The 14,036-nt window shown below is 46.4% G+C and overlaps 1 long non-coding RNA gene across 1 annotated transcript in view; it reads left to right on the plus strand.

Annotated features, from left to right (window-relative positions):
• Positions 1-1,550: 1,550 nt before the first annotated feature.
• The window catches only part of LOC144827478 (uncharacterized), a 165,891-nt gene continuing 153,405 nt past the window's right edge, over positions 1,551-14,036 (plus strand). Inside the window, exon 1 of the long non-coding RNA XR_013610205.1 lies at positions 1,551-1,673. This is a non-coding gene — a long non-coding RNA (uncharacterized LOC144827478). The remainder of the gene's footprint in view (positions 1,674-14,036) is intronic.

The following is a 14,036-nucleotide window of genomic DNA, read 5'->3' on the forward strand; positions in this document are numbered from 1 at the left end:
GAAGTCAGGGGAGGAGACAGTGGTCCATAATTACTAACATTTTGTGCCAGGTTTGCATTATTTGTGTTACTTTCTAACGCAAATCAAGATATGTGGTGGAAAATTGCCCAAAAAACTGTAAAGTTGGGTTGTTTACTACTATTTTGGTCTTCGCATAAAAAGGCTCGTTCCTTGGGTGGCACATGAGTGGTATATGGGAATTCCTAATCACCCTTGGCGTTTGATGAAAATCCTTATCTATTAACAATTGTAGATAGGGATTTGCTCTAAAACCTTACACCTCCTCTAGGCAGGCATACAGTGGCAGAAATGTTTTAACTTTTCCATAATATTCAATCTTTGTATGAGTGCTTCTAGAATTATACAGTACGCAACATGGGACAAGTATTAAAGCATAGATTTTGCACTGGAAGAATCCCCTTACAGTAGAAAACCTATGCATAATAGATCAGACACACATTTGCATCATGGCGCAAAGTTGGGTGCGTTGGCTGATGGCTGCCTAAAGAGTGCTAGTGCTGGGAGATAAAAAAACAGTGCCATAGCTTAGTAGATGTGCTGCTGTTTTTCACTTTCCATTGGGCACAATGCATTGCAGCAAATTTGGCTGTTACAGATATGCAAATCTGAATTCTGAAAATATGTCACTACTTTCTGTGAATAGCTGTGATTCGTAACAAATACATAGGTCATAGGTAAGAGTCTCTGAAGACGTTTGTCGCATTTGACATGATTTTTATTAACATGGGAGAGGATGTGGCTTAACGACTAGGGCGGTTCACCTAAAATCTGGAGAACCGCGTTCGAGTCTCGGCAACATCCTGTGATTCTGGGCAAATATCTCCATCTTACTATGCCTAACAAAAGTGAATGTGTCCTAATTTAATGCAATTCGGGCTTATGTAAAGTGCTCTGATACCCGATACCTTCGGGTCAAGTTTGCGCAGTATAAAATTCTGCAAAAAAACAAAAAGTTTAGGGGCAGATTTACAAGAAAGTGACGCATCTGTAAAGATGCGTCACTTTTCCTGCGCCACCATTAGAAACCCTTGCACCACTATGGATGCGCCGTATTTTCAATACGGCGCACCATGGGGCAAGGATTGACAAATGCATCAGAAATTCTAATTTACAAACTAATAATTGGAGCCCGTTCCAGCAAGCCAGCCACTGTTGTTGCTGCGGGGGGCCTGCGAATACCCACCAGCCGCCTTCGTTGTTCTGCTTGCAGGGAGGCAGAAACCACTGCCCCCAGACTGCCTTGCAGCAAAGACACCGCCAACACTCCCTGTTTGTTATTAGGCGGCCTGGACTGCCGCAGTGTGGGAGCCTGTTCCAGCAAGCCAGCTACTGTTTTTGCCACGGAGGGGAGGGGGGGGGACGGGACATGAATACCCACCAGCCGCTGTTGCTGTTCTTGATGCGGGGGAGGCGGGAACTACAGCCCCCAGCCTGCCTTGCAGCAAGGAAGCCGCTAATACTTCCTATTTGCACCAGGAGGCGCTTATTAGCTGGCCGAGACTCCCTCAGTGCAGGACGTGCGTGGGCATGCCCGGGCCAAGGGCGGGCCCTTCTTCGCCCGTCTGCAGCTGGCCAAGGCTGGATCACCTCTCTTCGCCCTGTACTATTCGCATTGGACTCACTGGAACTTTTGTTCATTACATACACAAACTGTGAGTTGAAAAACATTGCCTCTTAATTCTTCTTTTTTTCAGTACCCTGTCATCGCAGTTAATATACCATTTTGCTTTCAATTATCAAGTTCCTGTGGCTTTGAAAAACTCTTGTAGCCGTTGTATTAACCTACCGCTTTGGGCTTTTCCTTCCTTTTCCCTTGGGATACACTATTATTGGTAGTATGGGGAAAAGGAAGTCCATCGCAAGTGAGGGGGAGGAGTCTAAAGGGATACATTTAAAATCCAGTAGGAAATAAATTGCTCGTAGATCGGCAGCCAACAACTGTGTGTTAGATCGCATAGACGATCTACTGGAGGAGTGCCCAGACATTTTAATCCCTGACTCTCTCCCAGCTCCCATAGTTAACCCTTACTCGTTGGCTGGGTCTTTATCCTCCTCTAAGTTATGCCCCAAAGCTACTGTGCGTATTCCTTCTATTTTCACCAAACGCACCACAAGAAGTGCAAAGAATAAGTCCACCAGCCAAAGCAGTGTTTCAAAAACAGCGATGGTTCACGATGCAATAGAACCAAGGACTTCCAATACTCCCCTGATTGGGCAAGATAGTTGTGCAATAAACATGGATACTGATGCCACTAATAGCACGAACATTGCAATCAATATCCCCCTGATTAATAGATACTCCCCTCTACAAGATCTTATTGAGAACAACGTGGGGATGATGGCAGCAGTAGAATTGGTATCACATCTATCAAGCCCAAGTATCATCCTTGAGGAATGCAAGGGGCAAGAATATATCAACCATGGGAATGAGGCCCAAATGAGGGAGACTATGGATTTTACTGTGCTTATCAATGACCTTAGGATTGAAGTTACCTCTCTTAAAAAGTTAATACAACACCTTGCAGATCAGGTTAATTGTCTATTGGACAGGGAGCGGACTAAGCCACACATAATAGAATATCGCTCAGGTCCTGAAACAAACCTTCACCCTCTTCAGAACAATATTATTAGCAATATTTCCACACAAATTATTACTCCATTGAGGTCCATTCCTACACACCCCCCTTTAAAACCGACTACCCAGAAGACCAGGGAATTAGAGAGCAGTAAGACGGGTAGAAATAAAATACTTGAGGACACTAATAAGTGTTTTCTCAGTAATGTATGCGAGAGGACACATAGCAGGTCAAAAAGCATTTTTAGGATAGATGTTCCCAAAATCATGACATGCGTTAAACATGAAGATCATAATTCCGTGATCAACAAAACGATCCATTGGATCAGAAAGGTCATGGGGAGTAGATTGGTTATTAGAGAAGATATATTATGGGCAAAACATTTAGCCATTGTTCTCCCCAAATGGACTCTATCGAATTGCATCTAAGAGATAAGAATCTGGTGCATGAGTTCATAGCATTGGAAGTAAGGACAATTTCACCATCACCCACTGTCATTCAGATGAAATATAACCCAAGAGGTCCATATTTGCCCAAAATATGCACACAAAAAAACTGGTACTTGGGCAGATACTGATTCAATTTTAGACAAAGTGGATTGGCTGTTACACTTATACCCACCAAATCACATTTCACCTGATCGAAGAGAACTGACCGCTAGTTCAGTCCATAAAGATATGTTACATGCAGTCTCTGCTTCACCAGTGCCCCTGCCACCTGATCATGTGGCCTCAATTCAGTTACACCCAGTAATGTACAATAATGTAATGTGTTCTCTTGACCCTGTTAACGAACATCATGAAGCCGGGGAAGCTGGGACTGAAATGGAAACTTTACAAACCCCTGATATTCTGTGCAGGTCAACCAGGACAACTCAGTAACCAGAAATACGACTGATATCGTGGAATATACCAGGGTTGAAAAGGAATTTAAAGGATGCAAAATGGCAGGATTATATTGACCGCAGTGAAATATGCTTGCTGCAAGAAACATGGGCTCTGGAAACTTCCCACAAGCTTGGGTTCAAAACATTTAGTATTAATACTATCCCCTCAGCTAGAGGTAGACCCTCGGGTGGCCTTCTCATATGGGTAAAAATCACCCTAAGAATTGACATAACTCAGCTAAATTTTCCTTCACACAACTTAGTTGAGGTGAGGAATTCCACATATGATAAGACAGAAATTTATATAGTAAATATTTACAGCAGACCTAGCCCGTCCAGTAAAGAATCTCCAGCGATAGACCAGTTAGATACATTTTTAGGTACTATCGATCCGAGGGCAATGGTTATCGTGGGGGGAGACTTCAATCGTAAATTGGAACCAGCTGTGGGATTTGAAAATATTTTTGAAGAGGAGGACACTGCAAATAACATCTGCCCCTTGGATAGTAGCCCAGTAGAGCCCTGCACAGTTGCAGTTTCACAACTCACTCGATTGAATACAGGATACGGACTTAGAGCCTGCAATGGTTGGTTGCTATCTGATAGACCCAATACTAATACATTTAGCAGGTGAAATTGCAAGAGCATCATTGACTACATATTGACATCTATCGGCTTTTGGCCAAATGTACATGATTTGGTAGTTGAAACTAGAGCCAATAGTGACCATTTTCCTCTCTGTCTAACTCTAACAGGTGCCCTCTTCCAACCCACAATCTAGAGCGAAAGGGATTCTAATCCAATTGTAATTGAACCCATAGTAAGTGATAACTATAGAGCCTTAAAATGGCCATCAGTCGTTGGAAAAAAAGAGGTTATGACACGGATTTATGACACCTTTTCAGATTTCATCTCTCCGTATATTGATCTGCATGCTGCAGAGTTCCCAATACTAGCTATACACAACACATTAGTAGACAAACTGAAACCTATTTTTAGTAGGAACCGTAAAGGAAATGAGGGGGGAAACCAGATACCAGCAATTTAGTTAATTCTTGGTACAACAAGGAGTGTCGCAATGCCAAAGTGTGCTTATCTTGGTAGCCAAATCAAATGACGTTGAGGCACTAACAGCCTGATTCATGAAGCGAAATAGCGCCCGCAATGGCTGCGAAAATGCAATTGCGGGTGCAAAAAACGGAATCGGCATTTAAGTACAAAATAGCGAATTCGCAAACACAGAATAGCGATTATAATAGCGATTACGCTATAATAGTCGCAGAGTCCCGGTAGTCGAGCATTAGCGATACGGAAATAGCGACCAACCACGGAATCTGCGAAATGAATAGCGAAACGCAATATATTCTCTATCGGCATTCATGAAAAATATACAATAGCGGAAAACCCCAAAATCGCAATTTAGCGCGGCGCAAATTAAGGACAACTCAAAGCAGGTGGTAACCATAAAAGCCATGATTAACAAAAATTTGAAAAACAGTTGGCCAATCACCAACAGGTCCAGGCCTGACCAATCACACATAAGGACATTCAGCAGCAGCATTAGGCGTTCCACAATGCCAGGAATGTACATGGTGGTGAGGCGGCGAAGGCTACAGCGAGCAGCACGGAGGAGACGCATGAGGCAGGAAAGGATTTACCGGCAGCGGGTCACCTTGCTGGGCCAAACCAGAGAACAGATATATGCTAAATACAGGCTGAATGGGGAAATGATCATCTGGCTGATACATGAACTTGACCCCCTCATGCAGCACCCAACAAGGCGGAACAATTCGGTGCCTACACATGTGCAGGTATTGTGCAGCCTGCACCTCCTGGCCTCCGGCAGTTTCCAGGGCATAGTAGCGGCTGCTGGGGGGATATCCCAGCCCACCATGTCACGCTGCCTCCACACTTTCGTTGACGCCATGCTCACCCAGCTCCACCGCCACATCACATGTCCCACGAGCCAACAGGAATTGGACCTGACAAAACTTCAATTTTACAATGTAGCCCATTTTCCCCATGTCCTCGGCTGCATAGACTGTACCCACGTCGCCATCTGCCCACCAGCTGCCACGGAGTATATGTACCGCAACAGGAAGTCCTACCACTCCCTCAACATACAGATGGTCTGCAATGCCAAGACCATCATCACTGACATTGTCGCCCAGTACCCAGGGAGTACCCATGACTCCTTTATCTTCAGGCACAGCGGACTCCACACACGACTGCTCAGGGGAGAGTTTGGGGAAGGACACCTACTTGGTAAGTACACTTTGTCGACAATGTCACATTGCAATGAAGGCACTGCGCTGCTCAGGCAATCAACATCTGCTCCTCTCATTCAGGTGACAGTGGCTACGCCCTACGGGAATACCTCCTGACCCCTTACCTCAACCCTGCCACACCTCAGCAACGGCGCTACAATGTTGCGCACATCCGGACAAGGAACTGTATAGAAAGGACATTTGGCCTGCTCAAGAGCAGGTTCCGTATACTGCACAAGACAGGTGGGGCCATGTATTACAGTCCTGCTGCCTGCTGCCGCATTGTGGCTGTCTGTGCAATGCTTCATAACATTGCAACCAAGCGCCGGATACCTGTTGAGATCTCAGGCAGTGAATCAGAAGGGGACGACCGGCCACCAGCACATGCGCACCATGCACGCGGGGAGAACCCAGCTGAAGGCCACAGACGTCGCAACCACATCACAGCAAACAATTTCTAGCCAACCCTCTACCCCCACCCCACATATCACATTTGCATGCAAAATGTAATGATCACACAAGGCTAATGTGTGCAGCAAAATAAATATATTTGTTTCATTCACAAGAAAAAGGTAATCAGTACAACTATTTACAACCAACAGTATTCCTTCATACTGCAGTGTGCAAGTACATGGCAGGCTTATAGTCAGCCTGTGCCAGTGTTTTTCGGACAGAGTCAAGTGTGCCTCCTGCGCGTTATGCCCAGCCGCCTCTGAGGCTCATCCTCCTCCGGGGCACCTGTACCAGGCGTTGCCCTGGTGCTGCGCCTAAGTGGCGGGACTAGTGTTGCAGATTGGCTGCTGACGCTTGAAGCCCCCTCACTGCCATCGTCACCCCCTACAGTGGCAGGTAGAGCTGGAGGGTGTAGTGCCGTCACCGCGGTGGTTAGGTGCTCCAGGACCCTGGTGATGTCCTCACAGCACTGAACTAGTTGGTGCTGCTGTGTGAGTGACCGGCGTGACAACTGGGAGGTGGCATTTGCAGCCACATAATTTGACCGGCTGTAGGAGGCCAGCCGGCTCATGAGCTGGTGGTGGCGCCGGCTTGCTGCCCTGCGCTGCTTGCTCATCGCAGCAGTGTTTGCCTCCATGGCTGCAGTCATGCGGCCCATGGCCGCCGTCATGCGGTCCATGCGGTCTCCCACTCCCGCCACATTGCGCCCAATTTTGTGCAGCTGGAGCTGTATGGCACCTTGCTGCTGTGACTGGCGCTGATGGATCCTGAGCATGCGCCTCTCTACGCTCATACAGGCATGGCGCTGTCCAATGCCCCTCCTGCTGATTGGAGCTGTGGTGTGACGGTGAGAGCTCCCACGCCTGCTCTGCTGGCCTGTCACAGTGGCTGGCCGCTGTGTTGCCGCTGTCGCAGGCCCAGATGACGTAGCACCAGCTGCAGGTGGTGTCACAGCAGCCGTTGCTGGTGCGGCATGGACTGGAGGCACATTAGTGGGGTGCCTGGCTCTGGCTGCGGGTGGGATGGCAGATGCAGAGGCCACAACGGTGGGGGGCCTGGCCTTGGCTGCAGGTGGGATGGCAGAAGCAGAGGCCACAACGGTGGGGGGCCTGGCCTTGGCTGCGTGTGGGATGGCAGATGCAGGGGCCACAACGGTGGGGGGCCTGGCTGCTGGTGTTGTTGCAGCGGCAGGGGCTGGTGCCTGGGTTTCCGGTTGTGAATCCTCCTCCTGGGCCTCCTCATCTATCTGCAGCCTCTCGCTGTCACTGCTTTCTGCGCCACCTGTGAGGGTAAGTGGATACTCATTAGTTGCATGTGACTGCCAGACGTGCTGATGTTACATGCATGCTGGGTGACATTCCCTGGATGGCTGTGGATTTGCGTACTTTGGAACCTGTCTGGCTGCATTGTGGTACTACTACATTGTGGACATACTACATCTCCCACAATGCTTCAGGGCATTCCCTGATGCGCAACAAAGGCATGACTAAGGGCCAATGAGTGAGCCTATTTGGTCAGGGACGGTCATAGGGGACAGGGTCGCAGTCGCATGCCACTTACCTTGGGTGTCTTGGGTGGGGCGGGAGGAGTCCAGAGGGGTGACGCCAACGCACGCCTCCCTCTCAAGGGTGTTCTCGACCTGGTCCTCCAAGGGTGTGTTGGGTGGGACTGTCGGTCCGCCACCTCCAGTGCCCGATGCCTCTCCAAGGCGCTCCGCCACCCTCTCCTTGGCACGACCTCGGAGGTCATACCATCGCTTCTTGAGCTCCTCCAATGACCTATCGGCCACACCCACGGAGTTCACGCTGGAGGCTATTCCCAGCCAGATCCTCCGTTTGTCTTGCTCTGGGACCTTTCTGGAGTTGATCCCGAAGAGTCTGTCATGGTTGGCCACCACCCCTTCTATCAGGTTCTCGAGCTCCTGCTCTGAGAACTTCAGCTTTCTCTTACGCCCTGCGCTGTTGCTGGGGCCAGGAACAGGTTCCTCAGACATGGCAGCAGTTAGGTCGCTAGTAAAGTCGTTAGTGAAGTCGCTATCGCTGGTTTAGCGGCTGCTTTCCGACTTGCTCCCTCGAAGGTTTACCTCACTGTGGTGTTTGGGGGTGGGAACTGCCTGCTTCCTGGTTGTGATGTCATCAGTGTGCTCGGAAAGCGACTTCCCGTTTTCCCGATCGCGCGAGAATGCGAGTCGCATTCCCGATCGCACGAGATTGCGAGTCGCATTCCCGATCGCACGAGATTGCGAGTCGCATTCCCGATCGCACGAGATTGCGACTCGCATTCCCGACGCAGGTAGCCGGGAATAGCGATTTTTCTGCGATTTTAGTTAGTCGCTAACGGATTTAGCGCCCGCGTGCGAGTCGCTATTTTTTTCCCGGAAAGTACATGAATGCCGTTTTGCGTTTCCTCAATAGCGAGTCGCTATGAATCGCTATTAGGGACACGCAAAACGGCCCGTACATGAATCAGGCTGTAAGAGAGAAAAAGACCAAGTATAAAAGACTTTTAGTGCAAACCAAGAAGAACTGGGATGATAGTGTCTGGACAGAACTGATTAGTGCAGGCAATATCAAGGATCATGCTGGCTTTTGGCGATTGATAGCTAAAGGTAACAAAGTGAGAAGAAGCAATATGGATCTCTTTCTAGATGCTAGCACCTGGGTCAATCACTTATCCCAACTGTATTCAAAGTCTGTAATTCACACAGCATATAACCTGCAAGGCCATATAACAATCCCTGTCACAGCCTCCCTGTCTTTTAGTTTGGAGGATACCCTGGTAGCCATCGATGTAGTAAATCCGGGGAGAGCCCCAGACCCAGATAAAATACCAGGTGACCTGCTGAGGCACGATAAAACTGTTTGGGGACCATATATTAACTATCTTTGTAATTCAGTGGCTGCAGTCGCACCAGTTCCGGAGTCATGGAAAGGGGCTGAAATGATTATTATTTTAAAAAATGTAACCTCCAAGACCCTGCAAATAACCGGTCTCTAACCTTAAAGGATATTTTACAAAAAAATGTACGCTAGGTAGATTTTAACAAAATTAAATGACTGGATTGAGAAGATTCACATTTTGTCACAATATCAGGCTGTATTTAGAGCTAGAACCAACACAATTGATCAGGTCTTCAGATTTCTCTGTATGAGTTGGAAATACACAATCTTAAAAAAATGTTACTTGTACATTGCCTTTTTTTGATCTGAAGGCCACCTTTGACCTCATCCCCAGAAATTTGCTTTGGAATTCCCTATAAGATCAAGGGGTACCAGAGGAACTCTTCATGCAAATATTAAGATTGCATGATGACAACTAAGCAAAAGATAGATGGAGTCTGATGGAAGAACTTACTGAGGCAATCCCGGTAAAAAGGGGCATAAGGCAGGGTTGTGTGCTGGGGCCCACCCTATTCTCACTATACGTAAATGATATCCCAGAATACCTACTGGGCTGTGTGCATGACTTGCCAAAGCTAGATGGGGTGCCAGTAGCAGTTCTTTTATTTGTGGATGACACTACTTTAATATCGCTTACCCCAAAGAACTTGCAATGCTTAATAGATTCTTTTGGTGTTTATTGCAACTCTAGGGACCTAGAAATAAATTCTAGCAAAACAAAATATATGGCATTTAACCCACATAAATCGTTTAAGAAGAATATACCTGTCCAAAATCAGAAGCTAGAATTTGTGCGGAACTTTAATTACCTAGGCATAACACTCAACACCAAAATGACCTGAAAACCGCAACTGCCAAAAAGTAAGACCATTTTGCTTCAAAATTCTCTACCAATACTTAAAAAACACGAGAACAGTATTACTAAGGCAGTATCTCCCGCACTCGAGGTATATAAATATAGGGCACAATCGGCATCCCTTTATGGGGCGGAACTATGGGGGCATTTATGTAGAAATACCTTTGAGGGAGAAGAAAATACATTTTTTCCGAAGTTGTTACATCTCCCTGTGACCACACCCGTAATTCCTATCGTTATGAACTTAAATACTAACCATATTGATCACCAAGTCATATTAAGACCGTTATTGTTCTTGGTGCGACTGTGGTCAACAACCAAACTAGCCCACTATAAAGAAGGGCTGGAAGATATTTTAAGATTTGACCAAGCTACTAGCCTACAGTGGATTAAGCATGTCTACTTCTGGTTATGCAAATTTGGGCTGAAGCACTTTGGGCAGAACCCACCCTATTGACATTAATTTCTAAGAAAATACTGAAAACTACCTTTTGGGCGTATATTCAAAACAGTGTGTCTCACAGCCCAGTCACTGGTAGATTAACGGCCCAGTTTCTTCTAATGAAACTGACCCCGTCCTTTGAGCTATTTCCGGATGAAGTGCAGCACGTGTTGGCAAAATCCCAATATATGAAATTTTGTTATGGCGTTCTGCAAACCAACTCGAACACATCGGAATGGGGTAAAACAACAGATGAGAGTAATGCGAAGTGCTGTGCATTATGCCAACTCGATATACAAGAAAATGAACTTCATTTACTATTCTTCTGCCCTGCCTATGCTACACCCAGGAAAAAATGGATTAAACCTATCTGTCGAAACCTGGGTACTAGGTCTTATTTTGAGGCAGAAAGAATATTGAAAACTGACACTTCCCAGAAAAATGTTTCAGTGTCAGTAGATATTTGTTTGCTGAGGGCATTATAAGAGGGAAACAAGTTTTGAAATTTGAGTAGTCTGAAACACTTGTGTAACCTTGAATTATGTTGTTTATTAATTCCGAATTTGCACTTTAGAAATTGTTGAGAGACCAGATAGAATGTTATGCTAAGCATACAGGGCCCGATGTAGGTAGCCCTTTACCGATCGGAATCGGCCGAAAATACCGATTTTCGGCCGTTTCCGATCTGTAAAGGGCTATCGAGATGTAGGGGCACATTTTCGGTAATTTTACCAATTCTTTATCATTTCCGAATCGGTAAAGTTACCTAATCGGTAATATTTACCGATTCGGTAATGATAACGATTCGGTAGAACTACCGAAAATGCAATGTAGGTAGCCAATGTTCCATCAGCACATGGCCTACAGAATCGGTATTTTACCATGGAATACAAATCCATGGTAAAAAACCGATTCCTGTGTACATGCACATCTGTGCATGTACACATGTGCCATGTGACAGACAGACGTGCCCTTAGGGCATGTCTGTGTGCCACATTGCACACATGCCCGTTTTGGGGGTGCTAGAGGGTGTCAAAGTGACACCCCCTGCACCCTTGTGAATTCTTTAATTACCGATTCGGTAAATACCGAATCGGTAATGCCTAATCATTCCTATGGGCTTCAAAGCCCATAGGAATGAATGGGCATTACCGATTCGGTATTTACCGAATCGGTAATTAAAGAATTGTTAAGGATTCGGTAACGAATCCAGATGTTGGGACCTACATCCCATTTACCGATTTTGGAATACCGAATCGGTAGGATTCGGTATTTCAAAATCGGTAAATGGGATTTACCTACATCGGGCCCATAATGCCTTGTATAGAGTATCCAGCCAGCACTTGCACTTTTGTTATTGATTTGATCTATTTTGGAAAGTTGCACTTATTCCCCTCCAGCCTTTGGTTCTTCTCAACCCCATCTGGACTTTATTTCCTCCTCAAATGCTTCAGATATATTACATTTAGCTTAGCATTTTTTCATCATTTTTAATCTGTCAGATAGATTGCCGTTTTTTCTCTTAAACATTTTGGGCCAGATGTAGGTAGCCAAATACCGGTCGGTAACGGCCGATTCGGGCCGTTACCGACCGGTATTTGGCTTTTGAGATGTAGGTGGGTCGTTATTTACAGAATCGGTATATTTACAGATTCGGTAAATTTAACACTTCGGTATTTTACTGAATCGGTAAATATACCGATTCTGTAAATCCATATGTAGCTGACACTCCTAAGAGTGCCACAGGCCCTTAAGAGTCGGTATTTTACCACCCAATTCTATTGGGTGGTAAAATACCGAATTCAGGTGTGCATGTACATCTGTGCATGCACACCTGTGCAATGTGACACACAGACATGCCCTTAGGGCATGTATGTGTGCCACATGTCACACAAGCCCGTACTTGGGGTGCTAGAGGGTGTCAAAGTGACACCCCCTGAGGGGCGTGGCTTGAGCGCCGCACAAGATGGCGGCTTGACTGCGGAGCTCCGGACATCGAGCGCCGACACCAGCGATTTTGTCATCATTTCCTGCACCTTTATGGACGCCGACTTCATTTTCTTGCGTCGGAGCATGAGGTGAGCAGATTGACAACACCTGCGTCCCTCTACTCCGTCTACATGCATATTCTTCGTGACTGACGCGGTGCGCTTTCCGGCGGCCGCCATTTCCTTTCAACTTCTGCCGCGTCTTCAGTCTCTGTCAGCGGAAGACCTACGCCACGGTACGGTGCTTTCCTCATAACACCCAAATACAGCAGCGAAGATGATATGCGCACTGTTGGTGTTCCTCCTCAGCTGAAACCTCCCGTTGGCGTTTTTCAGCCTTTATTGCCCCTTTTTGCTTCACGCTGAATAACGTTTTCAAGCTGAGTTCTTCATTTAAGCGCCACTCTTCACTGGGATTTACCGAACAGGCTATCACTTGTTTCTGTCTACCCTCAACAATGTTTATCTGTTCCTCCACATGATGCAGACAATTTACCTTCTCATGCTTAATATATGCAATACAATTCCAGTCTTTTTGCCTGATCCTGAACCTTTATTTTATTGATGTCCATTGTGTGACGCATTTTTCTTTCTTCTGCGTAACCCGGCTGTGACATCAATATCTTGAACTCTATATATCACAGCACTACTATTTTTTCACATTAAGGAGTGCCTTCTTCACAGAACTCCTGTCTTCTGAATCTGCAGGAGCACTATTATTTATCTCCCCTACCATTTATGGGGAAACTGCGCACTCTCAAACTTACAGCTTCTAAGACCAAACCGCGTCATTCCTCAGACTCTGACTCGACGACGCAGGTCATGGATGACACCGTTCCTCCTAAAGCGGATGCTACACGTGGGGCAATTCCTAAAGCTACTGTCACCAGTAAACTTCTACAACCTGGCTCCACGAAACGTCACAGGACAGGTCCTCCATCTCCAGGTTCTGAGTCATCACCCACATCCATGGATCTTATTCTTGAAGAACTCCGAGCACTTAAGCCCTTCATGGCTGAAACTACTAGAACACTGCAATTTCTTCATGATAAATGGTCCACTCTCGAATCCAGAGTCCTGTTAGTGGAACAATCAACGGAGGCTTTACAAACTTCCTGCTCTAGAATTTCCACATTGGAGAAGGATGTCTCTCTCTTAAGGCGACAGACTGAGGAGTTGGAAAATAGGAATCGTCGCAATAACCTACGCCTTTATAATCTTCCAGAGCTCACAGAAGGGTCCAATCCAACCACCTTCTTCCAAACCTTTTTACCAAAAATTTTGGATCTTCCATCTTCTGTCACACTTAACATTCAACGTGCTCATAGACTGGGTCCGAAAGTTTCCTCCAAACCCCGCGGAGTCATCATGCTCTTCCTACAATATACTGACCTACTCCAAGTACTCTCGGCAGCCAAAGCTAAAAAACAAGTTATGTGGGAAGGTCACCGTCTGTATCTCTCTCAAGATGTGGCTAAAGTGACAGCTGACCGCAGGAAACAATTTCTTGATCTACGACCACGATTGCGGGACCTTGGTGCCAGATTCGGTCTCCTCCATCCTTGCCTCTTCAAGGTCACGTATAAAGAAAAGACAACGACTTTTGAAGATCCACGAGTCCTTGAAGAATTCCTCCGTCACCATGAA

Source organism: Lissotriton helveticus, chromosome 4_1 (assembly GCF_964261635.1).
Source record: "Lissotriton helveticus chromosome 4_1, aLisHel1.1, whole genome shotgun sequence".
Taxonomy (NCBI): domain Eukaryota; kingdom Metazoa; phylum Chordata; class Amphibia; order Caudata; family Salamandridae; genus Lissotriton; species Lissotriton helveticus.